The sequence below is a fragment of the Tiliqua scincoides genome, chromosome 2 (assembly GCF_035046505.1).
Source record: "Tiliqua scincoides isolate rTilSci1 chromosome 2, rTilSci1.hap2, whole genome shotgun sequence".
In the NCBI taxonomy this organism is placed as follows: Eukaryota; Metazoa; Chordata; class Lepidosauria; order Squamata; family Scincidae; genus Tiliqua; species Tiliqua scincoides.
The window spans coordinates 236,627,354-236,650,016 of record NC_089822.1 but is presented as its reverse complement, the minus strand read 5'-3'; the positions used below and the strand labels follow the sequence as shown (position 1 = coordinate 236,650,016).

The following is a 22,663-nucleotide window of genomic DNA, read 5'->3' as shown; positions in this document are numbered from 1 at the left end:
AAGAACTGCTGTTTTATGCTCTTTTATTCTGATTCTTCTGACTACTGTTTTTATGGGTTCTGCTAATGTGTTTTTTAATATGTTTTTATCTGTTTGTGAAATTATGTTTTAATCTGTTTTATATGTTAGCCGCCCTGGGTCCCTTTTTGGGAGAAGGGTGGGATAAAAATAAAGTTTTATTATTATTATTAAAAATAAAAGATTGTAGGACAAAACGTTTTTTAATTCATCAAACAACATTATTTGTTTTCAAATTTTATGACTGATATATCCGGCTATGATAATCTGAGAACCTTTATAATAAGACGTTTTTCAATTATTGTACATATCCACCAAAACATAAATCAATTTATCTCAAAACATAGCAATTAATACTTATCACTACTTTTTGATAATTAGTATTTTGTTCTCCTCACCAAAACTGACCACACACTAGGAAAATTTATTCACTGAAATATTTGAACCAAGAGTCAGTGTTGTATCCTACGTTATCCTTTTGATTGTGTAAAGGGCTTGCAAGGGCTTGTGAAAATAAATCTAAATGGAATCCTACTTGTATGTCATCCCCAGCCCCGCACAGATGCCTCCAGAACTGCAGAACTAGCTGGATCTCATGAAAGGGGGGCTATAACCTTGCAGTTAAATGCTAGGCGGCTGATAGCTAGGGAAGACCAGGGCAGAATGAGAGGAGGACGGCGGGAAGATGGAAAAGGAGCTGGAGTAAGGCTAGAAGAGGAGAGGATCAGGCAAGCAAAGGCAGAAAACAGTGGGAAGTATGGGATGGAGACAGAGAGACTATTGGCGCAATCCTATTCAATTTTCCAGTGCTGGTGCAGCTGTGCCAATGGGGTGTGCACTGCATCCTGTGGTGCGGAGGCAGTCATAGAGACCTCAAGGTGTGGGAACATTTGTTCCCTTATCTCAGGGCTGCACTGTGGTCGCACTGGTGCTTGAAAGTTGGATAGGATTGGGCCATATGAGGGAAGAGAGCAGGTGAGAGAAGGCTACTGACAGAGGGAAGGACTCGATACAAAGGAGAAACAAGGCAGAGAGAGACTGAAGGGGTTGGAAGAAGGTAGGGACTTATGGAACTGAGTGAAAGTGGATTGATTAAGGAAGATGTGAAAGACTGGGACAAAACTGAGGAAGGAAGATGGGGCATTGAGAGAGAAGCTGAAAAAGGTTGGAGGCAACATCAGATAAAAGAAGAGAGAGAGCAAAAGTACTGCTGAAAGAGAAGGAAAGAGTACAAGGTGCAGCAGGGAAGGGTAATAGAGACTGGAGAGTGTGAAGAAGAGAGGCAGTGATAGGAGACCAAGAGACAAGGAGATGGGGGCAAGCAGGAGATGGTCAGAGTGAGAGGGGAGAAATGTGGGTGAGATAGTGTAGAGCAGCGGTTTTCAACCTCTTTGCCGCAACACACTGGTGTGCTGCAAATGAGCCTCAGGTATGTGCAGCGGGGTCAGAGGAGATGGGCAGCAGCTGTGCGGGAGAGCAGCTGCTTTAAGCATCGCTCAGCAACATGCTTGGAAGAAGCAGCCAGAGGCTGCTGCTTTGAAGATCCTGCGAGGGGCAGACGGCTAGTCCCCTCAATTGGGCTTCAGACGGGGAAGGCAGAGGGGTTATGCCTCCCAAGTTCCTCCTCTCTTCCTCTGCTCTTCTGGGTTCCTGTGCCTGGCCACAAACCTGCTTTATCCAGAGCCTTATCCCTGGGCTCGTTAGGGAGCCCTCTCCCCTTTTAATCTGCCAGCCACTAAAGGAGAGCTATCCCTGACCCTGGCCTGTCCCTCCGTCCTGCCTGCCCAATCTGTTGTCATCCCCCAGCCCTCTGTCTGTTACGCGCCCTCGTTGCCCGCCTCCAGCAGCTGCTGCCAATGAAAATCTGTCGGCCCCGCAGCGCCCACTCTCGAATCCTGCCGTTTTCAGGCAGGGGACCAGGATGGCTGCAGTGGGGCCGGCAGCTCTGGCTGCTAGTGAGGAGCAGCTGCAGTAGGCACAACAGAAGGCCAGGGTTCACCTCCCAGCCTGTGTCCATATCCAGCCTCTTGGGGTGGCGGGGGGGGGAGCTCTCATCTGCAACACACTGACTGCGCAGCTGCAGAAGCTCAGAGGAGCTCTGGATGGGAACTGCCTTGTGGGTGAGAGTGAGCATGCCAGCCAGGTAAGAAGCAAATGAGCAGCAGGAGTCCTCCAGGGGCCACCTACTGAAGTACTGACTGTCTGAAAAGGGATCTTTCAGAGTCCCTTTTCCTTGCCACCTCTTGTCAGCCTGCAGTGCTCCAGAAGCGACTCTCCCTGCATTGCCTCCACTGATAGGGCACTTTTTGTCTCACATACAGAAGCAGGCAATTGGCACATCTCTCTCCTCTTCCCCCTCCCCCTCTACCCCACCTCAGTCCCTCCACACACACATCTTATTCCTTTCTCCCCATCCTAAAATCTTACATATGCAGTTAACACCTCCTTTCCCACCTTGTCCCAACTTTCCAAAGGTCTTGGAATCCTTTGCCTTGCATTCTCTCTCTCCCCACCACCACCCTCAGTTAGATCACAAACCTTGTTTTGATCATGCCACCTCATTGCCTCTAACTCCACATTCCTCCAGTACGACATGTGCTCTGACCTCTTTGCCAACATGTTCTGACACTTCTGATAAAAATCTGACCACCTTACTTCCAAACATGTTTTCCTCCTTTCCAGAAACCATATACAATTCCTTCTTCCCTTTCCAAGGGATGTTTGGTCCAAGGTAACTTTATAAGAAAGATCTATTCAAGTTTGCAGAAATTTGATTTCAGCTCGTGGTGAATTTCTTTAATTGTAATGTAATAGTTTAATTAATTAATTGTACTTATTAATTGTAATGTAGTAATTAACAAAACTGGTGGTGTGCCTTGACAATTTTAGCATCTGTTCAGTGTGCCGTGAGCTGAAAAAGGTTGAAAATCTCTGGTGTAGAGGGAAGGAGGCAACAGGTGGACCAGCCAGAAGGGGGGCAGCTGGCAGGTGTGACTGTCAGAAGAGACTGCCAGACATGGCACAACTCAGTGAGGGTGAGGGCAACAGTTCACACAAGGAAAGGACTGAATGGCAAGCAAGTAAAATACTAAACTGTTGCTCTAGCAGCTGCTACAGAGTAGTCATTGGGTCGGGTTCCTAGAAACAGGGAGCATATCAGATCCTGAACCTTGCAATGTGGACCTGCCCCCATGGGAGGAGGTTGCAGGAGACGGAGACCACTACACGTATCATATGCACATCATAACACATTATACAAGGTACCACACATAAAACCGTCAGTGCCTCACCGTTGTGCAAAATCTTTTGCATGAACTTGTGCAACCACACAGTGAATAGAGCAAATTTCCACCTTATTTCAGTATGCACATCTTAGCATACAATCCATACCATTCACAGCAACAAACCAAAACATCTATTGGTACAAGTAGATATTTTGTACATGAATCAAAGTTCACATTAGGTGTCCTCCACCCACAAACGATCATTCTTAGGTTTCTATTTTTTATATATTTTTAACTAATACACTACATAGGATATGCTTCAATATAGCCCCCAAAGTCCTCACCTTTCCTTACTTCCTCTTTTGGAAAAAAAAAGATTATACCTACTTATTACTTTTTACACTAATAAATACAGCTTGTCTGATTATTTCTCTTTCTACAGTATGGACACTGTGAAGGATAACTGTACTTTTATGCAAAGGTAATAAAAACTTTCCCTAAAAATAAACATAATATTGTACAGTAATCAAGCAAGAACTATTTTAGGCACTTTCCATGAGTCGCCATTTACTTTGGCACTGAATTGCCATGTGTAGTAAAGAATAGAGTATATGCACTAAGCCAAAAAAAAAAAAAAAATTAGACACAAGAACTAATACACAGTGAAAGACAAATTTAAAGCAGCCTTCTGGTGTTCTGACACAAGAATATAAAAATGACATGAGCAAGAACAGATTAGTTTACATACTTTTCAATCACAGCTGCTGCTCGGAAACCACAATACCTTTAAAATGACATTCTGAGGAAACAGATACAGCATGGCTGCAGCAGTGGCAAGGCATACTTAACATGCAATTAAAAGGGCATTTTTTATTTACATACTCATATAGCACTGAACCCCAGCACAATTACACAGGAAGATTTTTAGCATGATTAATTTAGAAATAAGCTAGTGATAAATAGAGTGTACAGAAAGTGATTCTGCTGAGGAAATTTTTATCACCAGCCTCAGATGTCAAAACTTGGTTTCAACAAGGGAAAGAGCAAGGCACATCTTGGTTAATATTTAATTGGGTGCTAAAGATTTCTTATAGAGGACCTCTGAACTATTGCTGACAGCCTTGCAAGGAATCCCCAGCGATGCCAGAGATGCAAGCCCATGCTGTATAAACTAAAATAACATGAAATTTAATCAAGTCATTCAATTAATAAATCACTTTAGTGGACATTGCTGACCAACTCCTATTTAATTACAAAATTTAAAAAATATTTGCACACTGCAAGCTCTCAGATGGGCTGTGAGGTTCCATAATACATACTTAACACTTGGGTTGGATGACAAATTTATATAATAAATGCACAGCTAAGTGCAATGATCTGAATTCACTCAAAACACAGAATTCCTATAGCCTATCTTGTTGAATTAAAACAAAATAAAGCAAATAAATGATTTGTGCTCTTTACAGTTATGGCACCACCATGGATTAGTCCCTAATGGTTGTTTCCCCCACCCCGGAAAACCTATCTAAACACTACCATAAAAGCTGTCATCATGATGGCACCAAAGAAAAAGCCTCAAAAGTGACAATCAGTGATGCTGAAGATTCAACAACTACTAAAAAATTCAAATTTGAAATATAATTTGGAGTTCAGCAACCCAATCCTATCCAGTGCTGGCACAACAAGGCCGCACAGTCTGTGCTGAGTGGATCAACAGAGGAAGGAAGATGAGGCATTGGCCCAAATGAGCAGGTCAGAGGCCTCCTCAGAGTAAGGGAACATTTGTTCCTTTACCCCATGTCATGCTCCAGGCTGCAAAATCGCCGGCGCAAGTCTGAGAAGCCCTGTTTAGGACTTTCCAGCCTGGGAAGGGGGTTAGGATATGGCAGAGGGCTCCTGCACTAACCCTGCTCCTTTCCTGGACCCGAATCACCCGCTCTCCCTTCTCCCCAGTCCCAAAACACTCCCTCTGTGCCTCTGCTCCACCCTCCCCCTGCTCCTGTGCCACATGGCACTGTACTTACGAGCGCCAGCAGCCATAGGGCTGGATTCAACACTGGCAGAATGGCACAGGCCTTCCTGCTGGTGCACCTTACTTCCGATTAATCACAAATGTGCTCTACTACACAGCTGTGGAGGTACTGCACAAAGATAGGATTGGGTTGTTAATTACTCTAGTTCAGGGGTGCCCAAACCCTGGACCTGGGGCCACTTGCAGCCCTCCAGGACTCTCAATGTGGCCCTCAGGGAGCCCCCAGTCTCCAATGAGCCTCTGGCCCTCCGGAGATCTGTTGGAGCCCACACTGGCCTGACGCAACTGCTCTCAGTGTGAGGGCGACTGTTTGACCTCTCGAATGAGCTGTGGGATGAGGGTCTCTCGACTGCTTGCTGTTTCACATCTGTGATGCAGTAGTGGCAGCAAAGGAAAGGCCAGCCTTGCTTTGTGCAAGGCCTTTTATAGGTCTTGTGCTATTGCAAGACCTTCCATTCATTCATACAATTTCATCTTTAATATATTCATTTATGTAAACTTATGTAAATTTATTCAAATTTTAAATGTAAATTAATTCTTTCCGCCCACCCTGGCCCCCAACACAGTGTCAGAGAGACGATGTGGCCCTCCTGCCAAAAACTTTGGACACCCCTGCTCTAGTTGACAGGACAGTTGGCTTCCTTCAATCTCGGAAGACTATGGTACTGCGCTCTACTGTGAGTAGTAGTACTCACTACTAGCAGCCTTGCATATGAGGAGAGGGAGAAACAGCACTCAAGACTGTGACTCGTAGCTGAGATTGAGCTTTGGCACTTCTTGTTTTATAAATTAAGCACCAGGTTTCTGAGGGTGAGGCAATGCCTGGGTGGAAGAAGTGTGTTCCAGAGCAGTGACCCACACTGCACTTTCACATTATGCACATTATGCACATTATGCACATTATGCTCTGAATAGTGGTTCTGGAACAGTGTCCTCTCCAATGCGTGAAGCTTGGTTAAGGTAGATATGGAGGATAGGCTGTTACCCATGCAGCAAATCCCCCCTCTCCACGTCGCTGAAATGGTCCAATGGAAAGGCAGAAGCCAGTACGGTTGGTTCCAGCGGCATCGCAGGAGTTGCCAGAACGTGACTGTGTTCAGCCATAAACTGCTACTATTACTCTAGTATCATCTGCATAAAGTACTGGAGAAAACATTACCCTAGCAGACCTACTCACTACATTGTAAGTAAAGATTAAAATTTAACTACACTACTAAGAAAAATGCAGTTGCCTGCAGTCATCAGATGCGTCTGAATCCAGGCCCATTCTTTATAAGAATATAGGGAGGTCAAACAACATTGAACATTCAATTCTTTGTAGACTGTTCTGGCTGCCTCTTAACTGCTGTGCCCAAAATGTGGGTCTTATTTTAAACCACTTAAACTTTATGTAGTCTGGCATATCTATCATGTCTAAGGAAATACCTCTCCCATTGCAAATTCTCATATCCTTCAAATGAGGCCTTAATCTGTATTCTGTCTGTAAGTGAGAAAATCTATAGGAATGTGAAACAGAGAATTTTCCATATTCTTTGGACCACACTATCCAGAAAGACTTATCAAACACAGATTAAAACTCTCAGAAGATAAATGTAAATCAATGCAGAAACAAACCACTTATTCCAAAAAAAGGGCCAAACAACAGTGAAGGAGTGGAATTTCACCATTCCATTCAATTTCACACTAAAAGTTCTATGCATTACCAGCTTCATTCTCTACTTTGTGGCACGCAAACAAAAGACAGGACAAATATATGCAAGAAGAGGGGAGATGGAAGCAAGTTGAATATTAAATGCAAATTAATCATATTTTTGGAAGATTGATCCAGGGTATTTTTTAGTATAGAATTACATATCCCACTTACAGTGCAGGTAACAAAGACATGAGTCTTCTGCTGCTTGAGAATACGCAGAAAGAGTGAGCAGCATGTTCACATGAGGGCTGAGGGAGAGTGATAGAGAATCCTATATGAAACTTGTCTACAAAAATGTTTGTATAAACAACCCTTTCAAGTCTCTGCTCAGTGGAACCCCCCTCACACCCCACCCCACTTCAAACAGCTTATCTCCCCTCTTAATGCAGATTTCCAAGTTCTCCCAGGATCATTATGATATAGCTATTTAAGCCTATGGATGCTCCTCTACCATTTGCAGCCAAGTACAGTACCTGATAAGTAGTAAAGGCTTTTGAAAGTCTATTTGTATTAGTTTTATGGACCCATTCTACTCCTTAAATCAGGTCTCATTAAAATTACCATCCACACAAGTTCTCCCACTGGGAAATGTGCATGCCAGAGTTACTCTACTTCTGCAGGCAATGCTTGAAGGGGATTGCTTGAATGCAAAATAGCTGCGGACGCAGAGGGGAAGGAGGGGAGAAATCAGAAAGACTCAGGACAGTGTGCAAGTTTCTACTCCTCTCCAGAGAATTTGACTGTTGTTGTTTCTGCATTTATTGAAAAGAAGCAATAAAAAAAAATGCTTGAATGAGACAGAGGTGCCTCCCTCACGAGGCAAATATGGCTTCATCTGCCTATTTTATATGACTGGAATGTCATGCTAATATGCAAACACTGGACCCGACAGCTGACACAGTCTGCATAGCAACTTCTCCAAGTTTAATTTTTAATAGTAATAGTACTTAAATCTTAACATAAATGTATTAATGTTCAAATAAATACAATTAAAGTCCATTATTACATACATGTATCCTTCTGTGCTAAAGATCTGGAAGGTCTCCTTCCTGCCACTTACATGCCGTGCTAATAAATACAAAGGTAGTCAGAAATAACTTGTATAAGCTGAAGAAGCAAAACCTCTTTGACTTTTAAATTTAAATGAAGGGGGATGATGAATAATATATATTCAGACTTTTTGCTGCAATCTATGTAAGGTTATATAAAATGTCCATCTATTAAAGTTACATATTCCCAGAATCAGACAAGCAAAATTGACTTTTACCCCCTTATAGGTTTCATTTTCACACAAAACATCTCCAAAATAGGTAATTCTAAAATTTCTATTTACAAAAATGATTGCTACACCCAAAATAGTAATGCTTAGGGCTCAATTGAAACTTCACAGGTAAAAAGAAATCATATTTTTCCTTCTTTTTTCTTTGCAGTATAGTATTAAAAATTTAAAGACTTGGGATTGCTTGGGATCAAGTTATCATAACAACCACCAAACCCATAAGAACTTGCACATTCGAATCTACCTGAGGCATTCAGATCTGCCCCACATGTCTTGCCCTCTGACCCTCCACTTACTTGTGTTACGTTGTAGGTATCTGAAAAGCATAATGGGCAGGGGGGATATGGGCAAACTGGCACACAGTCACTTTCCAGCACCACCCACTCCCACCCATTCACTTCAGCAAATAAGGCCAAGTTAACATCCTGAAAGTCTAACGACAACTGGATTCCGTTTATTGACCCCAGGTCTTATAAATCGCAGCTCTTCAAGCCAGACCAGAAATCTCTGGTCTTTTGTTTCCCTTGACTGATTCCCTTGTCACTCAACCCTAGCCTACTCCTAACCATTCTGTGCCTAATTGTTACTCCTTGATTATACCACTGTGACCTGTCCTGGCCAAAACCAAGAAACAACAATAGCAGAGACGGGGCCTTTCCAGTAGTGGTGACAATAACTGTGGAACTCACTCTCAGGTAAGACTCATCAGCCCTCCTGCATTGGCTAGTTTCAAGCAAGCTGTGAACATGTTTTCATTCTACCAAGACTTTTAGGAATGTGGCAATCTCAATAGTGTTATGGTTTTATCCAACTTATAAGAACTTTAGTCCATGTTTGCAGTCTGTTTATTTTGTAATGTTATCAGTCAAACTGATAACATTTACCCAGAAGACTGTGTGACAACACACTCAGAAATAAATCCCGTTGAATTCAACGGGAACTGAGCCCCTGGTAAGTATGCATAGAATTGCAGCTTGAGTGATTTATCTTCTGGGTGAGCAAGGCATGCTTCCTTTGGTTTGGGGAAAAAAAAAAGAAATCAGAAAATGCCCAACCCAAATTTCAAAAAATATGAAGTTCTATCCTGATTTTATTATAATAAGCAATAGGAGATTCTGGCAGCCATTATCCAGGAGAAGCCAAGCCAGTATACACAAGAGTAGCATATTTGCTTGATACGCAAAACGTATTCCTGTCCTCTAACCTACCAAAATTATATGGTCATTTTATCTTGAGAACTTGTTAAGGTGAGGTGAAATGCAAACTATTTTGTTTCCCAGTTTTCAAATGCCTTCATACCTGCAGCTTGTCTCAATTAATTTCATTACAATTTTTTTTAACAATGAGGGAAGAGAGAGAAAGAAACAACCAAGAAGGGAACCAGAAAAACAAAAGATGATGGGGCATGGTGATAAGTTGAGAAGCTCATACCCATATGTTGAGGCAAATCAAAAACCTTCCTTTGTAAATACTTTATACAATCACTCTATAGGAGGCTCCCTGGCAGAATGGTAAGTTCCATTCACCCAGGGTAAGGATAGCAATGGGTGCTGGATCTGGCCCAGAGCCTGGATTTGGCACCCACTGGTCTAAACCATGATTATTAAGTACCACTATTTTTTCAGTTTCTCTTGTCCTTTCTCACTTCACACACACACACACACACACACACACACACACACACACACACACACACACACAGGTTTTTGTATCACTGTGTGGCCTCTAAGCATCCAGTTCTAGTTCGATTCCTCTAAGACCTTATTAGCCACTCATAGTCTTGCAAAAATCCACCTATACATTCTATCCATAAAATGGCAATGGTTGGGAAAAGCATACACACATTTACAATTTCTTATTACCAAAACCACACAATCATCACATTTTCTAAACACTTGCTATTTGCCTACAACCTGACAACCAAGCAAACCACCACTAAATGAAACTGACCACATCCTCAAAATTTCAGCTGCAAATTAGTTCTAAAACTATAGATTTTATCAAGCATCAAGGCAATGTAAGAGAAACATTTATTCCTTTCCTTAAACAGGGCCAAATTCTCACTGGATTTCAAAGTCAAAACCAGCACCTTCATTTGAGTTCATCAATAATGTGAGAGCAATGAAGAGTTGTCAATAATAATAATAATAATAATAATAATAATAATAATAATAATAATAATAATAATAATAATAATAATAATATTTAGCATTTTTATAACATTTTCTGAATGTACAGAGTACTTCACACATATTATCGTGATGACCCCATATGGCATATTGGACTGCCTTATTCTGAATCAACTGAAATTTATGGCCCATCTTCAAGGGCAGTCTCACACAGAAAGCTCTGCCGTAGACCAAATGATAGGTTACAAGAAGGAAAAGGATTTGAGGAGCAGGAGTCAGGAAAATTATTTCTGACCCCAATGAGGTACAACTGAGGTAAGGGAAGAGGAAATCACAGCTATAACTGTAACTCAGAATAGTAATGAATTTACCTTTGAAACTGTGATTTGGATTAATGTATGAAATAGCCCATAAGGGACAGTATGAAAAATAGAATAGGGGTTATCTCAGACAAAGGCACCTGAGACAAAATTGGGGACAAAGCAGTTCAGTACAAAAGCAAAAATGTTAGAAAAAAGTATTTCACATGAAGAATTTACATACTGTAGGATTACCTAAGGATGAGCAAGATTTTGACTTAATCAGCTACATGAAGAGCGGTTTGCCAAAATGCTGGACTTAGATTCAATGGTTGATCCTATTAAAGCGGAAAAAGCATGCAGAATGCCCTTGAGAACCACAGCTAATATTACAAACAGCAAGAAACAATCATTCGTACATTCTGCAGTTTTCAGTCCTCAGAAACAAAAGGCTGAATGATTAAAGCAGCATAGGGTGAAAGGCAAGGGGACAAAATCCTAAGGCTTCATTTGTAATTTTTCTTTTACTGATTGCAATTCTAGTTCACAGGTACTAAGAGCCTGGCCTCTCTGCCACCAAAATAAGTCTCCAGGGAAAAATACAGAAGCTTTTCTCTTACACCCAGACCAATCAGAGGTCAGACATTGGCAAAAGCCATTTTGCTTCTGAGATGCAAAGCGACAGAAAGAGTTCAAAAGAATAAGTAAAACTAAAAGCAAACAAAAGTGAGGGGGGAAAACAGCCTAACCACCTCTGACCAAATTTGTGCTCATATAGAATCATAAACTTGGAAGGGCCTACAAGATCATCCATTTCAACCCCCTGCCAATCCAGGATGTTCACAGCAGACCCAACAGATGGCTATCCAGTCTCTACTTAACTTCCAATGATGGAGAGTCTACCACCTTCCAAGGTAGTCTGTTCCACGTATGAACAGTTTCTACTATCAGGAAGTTCTTCCAAACATTTAATCAGAATCTCCCTTGTAATTTTTTTTTTCTGTTATAATGCTTTATTTATTTATTACAGATACAGGTAAGGAAAATTGGATAGACTTAGGGCTAGGACTACATAGGTTACACACGAGGGTAGTGGCCATCGATTACAACAAACATTAATCCAAACGAAATTAATAATCAATACAAAAATTATCATATTCATTAACCCAACTGGTTAATACTTTAACATTCTATATTTTTCCTCTAACCTTATCTATCCCATCATAAAAAATCAAAACTTCAAACTTTTACTTATACACTCTTCTTACCACTAAACTAGTCTCTAAAATAAAATCTTTCTTATCTAATTCTTAATTTCTAATATGACATCTAAAAAAGAAGTCTCCTATTACAATGATATTACCTCCTTCAATATCTCTTATAACATGTTATACATCATTTTCCATAACTATCCAATCAAAAAAGGCTTCAAATTTTTACTTATAGACTCTTCTTACCACTAAACTAACCTCTAAAATACAATCTCTTATCTGATTCTTAATTTCTAATATCACATCTAAAAACAAATATCTCCAATTACAATAATATTATACTTCGTTTATCCACCATATATTAATTAACCCAAAATACAGGTTTAATATTTTCTCCAAAATAAATTGACATCTATAATTTATTTTATTTACCTTCTTTTTTAAAAAATAACCCTTTTATTTATCTTAATACCATTATAATTTACACCTAACATTTATAATGTTACAGCCTAACATCCATACCGGGTAAGATGGTGGAATGCCTCATCAAAGATAGGATCTCAAAACACATAGACGAACAGGCCTTGCTGAGGGACAGTCAGCATGGCTTCTGTAAGGGAAAGTCTTGCCTCACAAACCTTATAGAATTCTTTGAAAAGGTCAACAGGCATGTCGATGCGAGAGAACCCGTGGACATTATATATCTGGACTTTCAGAAGGCGTTTGACACAGTCCCTCACCAAAGGCTACTGAAAAAACTCCACAGTCAGGGAATTAGAGGACAGGTCCTCTCGTTGATTGAGAACTGGTTGGAGGCCAGGAAGCAGAGAGTGGGTGTCAACGGGCAATTTTCACAATGGAGAGAGGTGAAAAGCGGTGTGCCCCAAGGATCTGTCCTGGGACCGGTGCTTTTCAACCTCTTCATTAATGACCTGGAGATAGGGTTGAGCAGTGAAGTGGCTAAGTTTGCAGACGACACCAAACTTTTCCGAATGGTGAAGACCAGAAGTGATTGTGAGGAGCTCCAGAAGGATCTCTCCAGACTGGCAGAATGGGCAGCAAAATGGCAGATGCGCTTCAATGTCAGTAAGTGTAAAGTCATGCACATTGGGGCAAAAAATCAAAACTTTAGATATAGGCTGATGGGTTCTGAGCTGTCTGTGACAGATCAGGAGAGAGATCTTGGAGTGGTGGTGGACAGGTCGATGAAAGTGTCGACCCAATGTGCGGCGGCAGTGAAGAAGGCCAATTCTATGCTTGGGATCATTAGGAAGGGTATTGAGAACAAAACGGCTAGTATTATAATGCCGTTGTACAAATCTATGGTAAGGCCACACCTGGAGTATTGTGTCCAGTTCTGGTCGCCGCATCTCAAAAAAGACATAGTGGAAATGGAAAAGGTGCAAAAGAGAGCGACTAAGATGATTACGGGGCTGGGGCACCTTCCTTATGAGGAAAGGCTACGGCGTTTGGGCCTCTTCAGCCTAGAAAAGAGACGCTTGAGGGGGGACATGATTGAGACATACAAAATTATGCAGGGGATGGACAGAGTGGATAGGGAGATGCTCTTTACACTCTCACATAACACCAGAACCAGGGGACATCCACTAAAATTGAGTGTTGGGCAGGTTAGGACAGGCAAAAGAAAATATTTCTTTACTCAGCGTGTGGTCGGTCTGTGGAACTCCTTGCCACAGGATGTGGTGCTGGCGTCTAGCCTAGACGCCTTTAAAAGGGGATTGGACGAGTTTCTGGAGGAAAAATCCATTATGGGGTACAAGCCATGATGTGTATGCGCAACCTCCTGATTTTAGGAATGGGTTAAGTCAGAATGCCAGATGTAGGGGAGGGCACCAAGATGAGGTCTCTTGTTATCTGGTGTGCTCCCTGGGGCATTTGGTGGGCCGCTGTGAGATACAGGAAGCTGGACTAGATGGGCCTATGGCCTGATCCAGTGGGGCTGTTCTTATGTTCTTATGTACACAATACTTATATTCCAAAATTACAATTCCATCTAATTTATTTCATATATTTACCACTTTAATTTTCACGATACTTATATTCCAAATTCCCTTTTCATCCACTTTAATTTAATCTAATTAATAAAATATTTATGTTAATACCACTTAATTTCCACAATTTTTATATTTCAAATTTTCATTTACATCTATTTTAATTTAATATATTTTAAAAAAAATTCTATTTATTATTCAACCATTTTGCCCTTCTTCTTATTGTTTACTTTGTACTCTGTCTTATTGGTGTTCCCTCTTAGTCCTCCTACTGGTTCTTCCACTTCTTCTTTTTCTTCTTAAGTCCCTCCTCTGTTTTCTTTCTTCTTTTTCATTCTGTTATTCTTGAATTCAATCCATAAATTCTTCCTCTTCTTGAGACAACTTGCTCTCTGGACATTTCGTCTTTTTTCTTCCTTAAGATTCTCAGTTATTATAACCATTGCTTCTTCCATCTCGTGTCCCATTTCAAAATACTCCACTTCTTTAACTTCACCCGACATCTGATCCATTCTTTTTTCTTCTCTATTGTTTATAATCTGTTCCTGCGAGTTTACAAGGGAGGAGCTTATTTGCCCAATTTGTTCAGAGAGTTCTCTGACTTGTTGCTGCATTTCTCTTCTAAAATCCATCAGAAAGTCTACCAACAAGGCCTGGCTTTCACGATCATCTTTTAGATTTTCAAAAGCCATTTTTATCAACACCAACTTGAGCCACTTCCTGCAGGGCTACTTTCTAATTTTATATCCAGGGCTACTTTCCAAATTTTTATATAAAAAAAAAATCAATCAAATCCACACAGTCAAATTAGGTCAGTATGCCTTTAAATGACCAAAAGAAAAAAAAAATTCAAGCCTCTTGCTGAGAAACCGAAACCATAAGTAGCAGTGTCCAAGCTTAAATAAAGGCTTTTTGCTGGGAAAATGAAGGTAGACTTTATTTCCTTCATTGTAGATTACAGTGGTGCCTCGCATAACGAAATTAATCCGTTCCGCGAATCCTTTCGTTATGCGAAATTGGGCAGCCCTGCTCCAGGGCAACCAAAAACAAATCCACTCCGTATTCCACAAAACAGCTCCTCAGCTGACAATTTACAGACAATTATTGATAAACATCTCCAAACTAAATGGGGGGGGCGTATCCGCAAATTCACTTATGGGGTCTTCAGGACCCCTCGTGTGTCCCCTCCAGAGGCGAGGGGCACTCTGCTTCCCTCGCCTCAGGAGGGTCTTCTGAACCCAGCAGAGGCCACAGATGTCTGTTCACAGCCTCTTCCAGGCTGAAAATGAGCCCAACAATAAAAAAAAAATGCAACTTCCAGTTTCTCTGTGAATCTGAAAGTGATATTTTTAATGCCTTATACGACACTGGGAGGCCCGGGAAATCCTCGCTCTTACCAGTCACCACCCTCTTTTCTATGTGCCCACAGACAGACCACTTAATGATTTGTTTCTGCACCTTCCCAAGTATTATTAAACTGACCAGAAGTACTTAGATAACATCTGCCAGTTCTCTTAGTAGTCTAGGACAGTGTTTCTCAAACTGTGGGTCAGGACCTACTAGATGGGTCATGAGCCAATTTCAGGTGGGTCCCCATTCATTTCAATATTTTATTTTTAATATATAAGACTTGATGCTACCATGGTATGCGACTGCATTTGAGGAAATGTTTATCTGTACTTTTCACAGGCTACTATGTACATGCTTTTAACAAACATAGTCCATCATAGTCAATGGACAGACTCCTGGGTAAGTCTAGGATTGCAGCCTAGGATTGTTAAAACTCTTCCTGCTTGAGGATGTCATTCCGGTGGGTCCCAACAGATTCTCATTCTAAAAAGCGGGTCCCAGTGCTAAAAGTTTGAGAACCACTGCTATAGGACACAGCTCATCCAGCACTAAAGATTTAAATTCATTTAGACAGCAATCCTATACATACTGTCCTGAGAGTAAGCCTCACTGAATACAGCAGATCTTACTCACTGACATGTTCTAATGTATCTCAAGGTCTACTTGGGCTTGTATTTCAAGATATTCTGGTGTTCTCGCATGGGAGTGGAAATATCTGCCAGAACAGAAAGTGTTCTGGGGGTTGGGAAAATGTTCTGAATTCACTCTGTCTTTGTCTTCTCTCCCAAATAATACAAGCTGAATATTTGACTCGTACAGTGGTATCACTAGGGTTTGCATTACCCAGCGTGTCGCCCCCATGATGAACCTCCTCCCATGCAGTGGGTGGGGCAATACCCTGGGCGGTGGCATGGTGATGCACCATTGCCCCACCCCTGCTGGGATTTGGGCCATAACTTTTGATAGAATAGATGGATTTCATTGCGGTTTGTTTTTATACCTAATAAAGGTTTGTTGTTGCTGTTGTTGTTGTTTCACTGCATTCTGCACGAAAGTATGTGTCAAATGATATATAATATGATGGTATTATTAGAAAATACTAAGATTTAAAAAATTTTGGGCAGCGGTGGTGTTACCCCCCTGTGAGCATCGCCCAGTGCGGCCTGCACCCCCAGAACCCGTAGTAACGCCACTGGACACGTACAGTCCAGTTAAGCACAACTTTAAGAATATTTCAGTTTGAAGAAAAGTTGAACAGCTTTTTCTTGTCCTGTGCCTCTTACAGCACAATGCTATGCATATCTCCTCAGAAGTAAGGTCCATTAAATTCAATGGGAATTATAGGAAAATGTATATAGGATTGCAGCCTTAATCTTCCAACACTCTGTTTTTGTAGCCCTGTTCAAGTTTACCTGTGTTTGAACTAGATCCAAATATTTCACGCAGCTCCCTTTAACATTTATTCTCTCTCTCTAAATCTTTGGCAACTGAAATCTATTATGATGTCAAAGGTAGCAGACAGCATAAAATGTATACCGCTGAGTTGATGCTGCACACATCTAAATTTACAACAACATAAGTATCATAAAAATTATAAGAACTGCAAATTAACCGCTGACTTTTTTTTTAGCTCACTGTCATAAATAATAGTAAGGATCTGGATTACTTCCAAACATCCTTAAGACTATTTAATTTGTCAAAAAGTATAAGGCATGTTTCTGCCTCAAATCCATCCTCTCTAACACATTGAGTCCCATACAGAGAACATCAGTGAGACTTCAATCATTGCAATTTCAGCAAACAGTGTGAGCCTAGAGTGAGCCCATTGATTTCAATGGGATATAGGGGCATCTTACTATCTCTGAAATGTACTCTTATAGAAATAGTACAAGAGAACAAAAATGCAGGTAGTATATTCAAGGACACTTTCATGTTCATTTTATTTCTTTGTATCTGCATTTACACACAGGCAAGATTTCTTCTGGCCCAATCCTACCCTCTGCTGTGCTGGCAGAGCATGCTCTCCACCAGCCCACTCTATTGCTAAAGCACTTAGCGTCAGCTCTACTCCCAGCACCACCAGCAGGAAGGCCAGAGCCTTCCCACTAGCACTGGTAACTACACAGAGCAGGTACATCTGGCACAGAGGTGAGAGGAGGGCAGAGAGGTGGGTGGAATAGCGTGGAACAGGGTGGCAACAGGGTGGGTGGGTGGATTGGGCCTGGGAGGGGCAGAGAATTAGTGGGAGCACACACTGTATCCTATCCCCCTTCCCAGGTCTGATCTGCCAACATAACACGGATCAATTTAGACTTGCACCAACAATATCACTGGCACAGGTCTTTGACCCACTGCGGCTGCTAGGGCTTACCCAGACCACTAGCAGCCAAAATTCCCCCGTGGGATGCCATGGAAGCTTTGCCGGCACCGCTGCATCACCGTGTGGGAATTTAGTTAGGATTGGACTGTTTGCGACCTAATACAAGGTCAATAATATTTGCATCTAATTGTTCCCCCTGTTCTTTCTCAGTCCAATATCTCAAGTGAGACCCTTTCTTTGTTTCCCTATCTGGTTATCCTTCCACTTGAATGCTGAAGAATACACCTCATGGAGCTACTAGGAGTAGACCTTCCTGTTCACTATATTGTTTGTATGCCAACACTAATGGTTGTCAGCATGCCTCTGAAAAGAAAGTTACTTCCCTGCTGCTCCATGGACAGCAGGTAGAGATCAACACATATGTTTGCGGGTTCCACACAATAGGTTTCCTATTTTGCTGTGGCATGTCTCCTCCCTCTGCTTTACTGATTTTTTGGAGCAGTTTTCCACAAGAGAATGGTTCTTAATTCTATGGTGAGCATCATAATTTATAGTATTCTACACAATAAATACTTCTCTTCAAAAAAATAATCAGATCTTGAGAGAAAAGCTCATGTTGGATGCAATTATGAAATCACTTATTCAGGAGTGGCCTCACTGATGTCAATCAGTGTAACTATTCAAGAGAAAGAGGGCTTCAATACTAAGCATTAAATACTGTCCAAATGTGTTAACTGTAGTAGGTGTGATTCATATTCAACTCAATTTAACTATTTTTTTTCCTGTAAATATAATTATGCCAGTCAGTGTTTAAGGTTTTGAAATGTATTGATTTTTACAATGAAAAATTGAAACAAAATTTCTGAAAAGAGTGTATCTTTACAGTTCAGGACTTTTTAAAATTCTCTGCTTCACTTAAAACTTGAGTTTGTTACTTGCTCAAATTTCCAGTTACACACAAGGCCAATTGGTCATTTGCAATTTCCACATCTATAATGTAAATGTGAAAATTATGCACTGGCTAGATACACAGTCAATTTCTGAACAAAACTGGTAAGCTGCACATTTATGATCGCTAAAGTGTTCATATGATCACTAACTGCGCGATCCTACCCCCTCCGCTGGCACCATGCTCGCAGAGTGCACACTGCACCCAATGTGGGGGCGTGATGGGTCAGCCAGCAGGAGGCAAGTAAAAATATTTACTTACTTTGTTTTTAACCCCCTGCAGGCTGCCTAATCGCCTGTGGATTTCCTCGGACCATATGCCAGCCATTTTGCTAGTGCATGTCTGATGAGAGAAAGGGAGCAGGGCAGATTGGCAAAGAAGGGCTAAGATCTGGCACACTCCAGGGCCACTGAGATCCACCTCCTCACCCCTGCCCTCCCTAATCATCCCTGAAAGTTCCCATGGGCTCACCCTCCCCACTCATAACATGTCCCTGCTGCCAACTTACTGGTGCTGATGGGGGCATCTGAAGCTGCTGCTGAGCATGATTCACTGTTTTCCATTTGCAGCAGCAGCCTGGAAGCACATGACAGCGGCCCAGGTTTGTGCCACAGCAAAGGACCTTTCATTTTTATTTTATGGTTTCATTTCCATTCTCTGTGATGAAGAGACCAGACGTTGTTTGGTTAGATTTGGCCTTTTGTTTATATAGAACCCTCGCTCATTGTGTTATCTCTTCAAATGAAATCTTTACCCATCCCATTAACTGACAGTCCTCTGTCAGCAAAAAGAGAAATATAGATAACATTAAGCAAAATGAAGATAAACAAATTACTGGTCTAGGAGGTCTGGTCTAGAGGGTAGAGCCTCCGTCTGCCTGAAGATAACATCCACAAGGTCGCCAGTTCGAGGCCACCGGCACTGTGCGACCTTGAAACAGCTGACAAGCTGAAGCCGAGCTATTCCATCTGCTCTGAGCGTGGGAGGATGGAGGCCAGAATGTGAAGCCAGATCGGAATGAAACACCTGAATGTAGTGGTTCTTGAAAGAAAGAACCTTCTTTCAAATTGTAAAAATCCCTATTTAATAAGGGATTTAAATAAAAGCCTGCCTATGTAAACCGCCTTGAATAAAGTCTTGAATAAAGACCAAGAAAGGCGGTATATAAATACCTGTTGTTGTTGTTGTTGTTGTTGTTGTTGTTGTTGTTATTAAATTAAAATAAAAGTTGAAGGCTAAACCAATGAAGCAAGCATAATTCCTGACACTGAAGTTTAACCCAGACCTGTTAAACTTCAGCAAGGTGGTTGCCTCTTGTGACCTCAGCCCCTGGAACCATTCTGCTGTGTAGCAAACTTTACCTGGGTAGTCATGTCATGTATATCCTACTCAGGGGAGGTAGCAGGGTTGGCCAAGTAAGACATTTGAGGTCAGGCACACCCACAAGAGGGCCCAACCGACCAAGCTGATGCTAAGGACAAATGGCAGTGATGATATTTAGTGGAGTCTCAAGGGGGGTGGATGCAGGGTGACATGGGAGACACTGTGTAGGGATTTGCCCCAGTGCCCTTCTGCAACCTTGCACTAGCTCTGATCACATACTACCCAGAATTGTTTCACATGATAGATGGCCAAAGAGGAAGTCTCACTTGAAAGTATTTTTTTTCTTTTCTGTGACTATACAGACACAACAGTAACAGTTTTTTTCCTCTGTACTAAGCATCACTAGAATTCACTTTTGTATACTGTATAACCTTTTTTTAATCACTCAAGACAATTTTTGACTCAACGTTGCTCAACGTTGCTCAGAACAATGATGGTATTTTCCCATTCATAAATTTCCAAGCACTAGTCTGCATGTCTCTACAGTAGCTTTCTTAGACAATATTTAATTGTGCTCCACCAAACCTTTTTTCTTATTTATCCCTCATTAAACCATAAGTCACATTTTATAGTATCCGTTCATAGTCAGAACAAGTTTCTGAGTAGCAGAATGCAAGTTTAGTCGGTAGCAGACTCTTGTAATGATATTGATAATGGGTAGAAATTATAACATTCATATGAGGGAAGACAGACTATTCTTTGTTTTATAGTGGTATCGTAACTTTCCCAAATTGTATCTCCCCAGAAAATTACAGCCTCTTCCCATGAGTGACCTACCTTGCAGCTATTTAGGTATGTGTTTGTCAAGCCAGACACTGATTGGGTATAAACATCCAACGTTAAAACTTGGGTTTTAATACACTGTTATAGTGTCATTCTGGCACATAGCATTGTTAAGTCTGTCTCAGTGTTTCCACTACAAAACCTAATTTTCTGCTGGGCAGAACTCACAGAGACATCTCTATGAAGGAAAACCCAACAGGAAAATTGTTTTTTTTTAAGTTTGTGGAACAAAGTTCTGTTTTTACAGATTGTATGTGGGCTGGAGGACATGTTGTGTCTGCATAGAAATACAGCCTAAAAGAGTAAAGGACCTTTCCTGCCATACTGTTTGCAGATACTTGTCATGCAGCCTCAGACCATCACACTGTGAATCAAAGTGACCCTACTCTACATTTCCAGTCTTGATGCCTACAAGATGAAGAAAAAAATTAAAAGGGAGCATCCAATGACAAGAAGATCTAAGATGATATTGATGTACTTCTAGTGGGTATCCAGTGCACTTCTAGTGGGTACCTGGTGAAGTCACACATGTAGGAATCTGCCTGGAAGAACACCATGAAAAATATATGTAATATAGATATCTGACAAAAGTAACCACTTTTACAGAAATATGTCAAAGTTAACCAGAAGCTTTGCTTGTTCTGAAGTTCAAAGTGGGACAGGGATGATATAAACTATGCATTGTGAAATTCTCTGGGCAGAAACAGAAGGTAGAACCTCCATTAAAAAAGCAAAAACAAGAGTGTCTTTAGTCTGGATCCTTTTTCCCCTTTGGGAATGGGTCGTTGATGGATAATCTACTGATTGACAGCCCAGTTCTAACCTGTACTGGCACAGTTAGGTCACATGGACTGCACAGTATCCAGTGCAGGTTAGGAGCTGGCTGGAGACCACCTCAGGGTAAGGGGATATTTTTCTCCCTACCCAGAGCAACGCCCAAGCCTGCCCTATGGAGCTACTCTGATCTCTGCCAGCTATTCAGCTGGCGCAAGTACAAGTGGCCCCGTGTAAAGCTGCCTTACCAAGGAAGAAGGTTAAGATATGGCTAAGGAGGCCTTCACCAATCCCACACCTCCCGGGCCTGATCTACTCCCATTCCACCCTCCCCACACCCCTGTACCACTTGGCATTTTATCTTTCTGCGCCAGCAGCCGGGTGCTCTGAATGCAGCATTGGCGGGGCAGTGTAGGTCTCCCACCAGTTCAGTCTACTCTCCAGGGGCAGTGAACATGCTTAAGATTGCACTCTTAGCTTTCAGCCAATACTAGTAGTAGGATATGTGATTAACTGAAGGCTCTTTACAAAGAAATCAACCGTCTATTTTTTTCTTCCCTTACTTTTTAACATGGATTCTAGAATAAATACTTCAGAGTAGATAAAATTAAGAATGACTTTTTGCTTTTGGGATTAAGATTAGGTGTGCCTTTTGGGGACAAACTTTTGCAGGAAATTATAAAAGGCTTCCTGTACTCTTTCACCTTTGTAAAAGTTCCTTTGGAAGAACTTGTCTCATTTAGGAGATCAGGAGTGATGACCAAGTATTTAAGAAAAGAAAAAAACTTTCTCCTATGGAACTTTTAAAAAAGATCTTTAAGCATAAGTGTGCTCTTGATTGCTTTAAACTCTTGTTTAAACCTTGAATAGTTTCCCCCTACCCTTCAAGAATAAGTACAAGTGACCTGTACTATGCCTTTTGATAAAACCAAAGAGTTTATATACTGTTTCTTATATACAACCAGAGTTGGCATTCCTACTTTAATTACAATCTTACAATAGTGAACATCTATAGAATAGTGGGATTTCAAAGAACATTGAGAATTTGTCAAAAAGGGGGTGCAGGAACTGTCCCAGCATTACCAGTTCCTGCAGTAGCCTCCCGGGAGTACAGAGAGCCCTCCGCAGGGCTCCCTGAGCTTTTGAAAACGAAAGTAGAGTGATCACAAATCACAGGGGGGGGCACAATCACTCCACTCTCCTTTTC

General features: G+C 41.4%; 1 protein-coding gene across 9 annotated transcripts in view; it reads right to left on the bottom strand.

Annotated features, from left to right (window-relative positions):
* Nucleotides 1-22,663, bottom strand: part of FOXP1 (forkhead box P1) — a 642,114-nt gene that overhangs the window by 373,652 nt on the left and 245,799 nt on the right. The gene's annotated exons all lie outside the window — the stretch shown is intronic.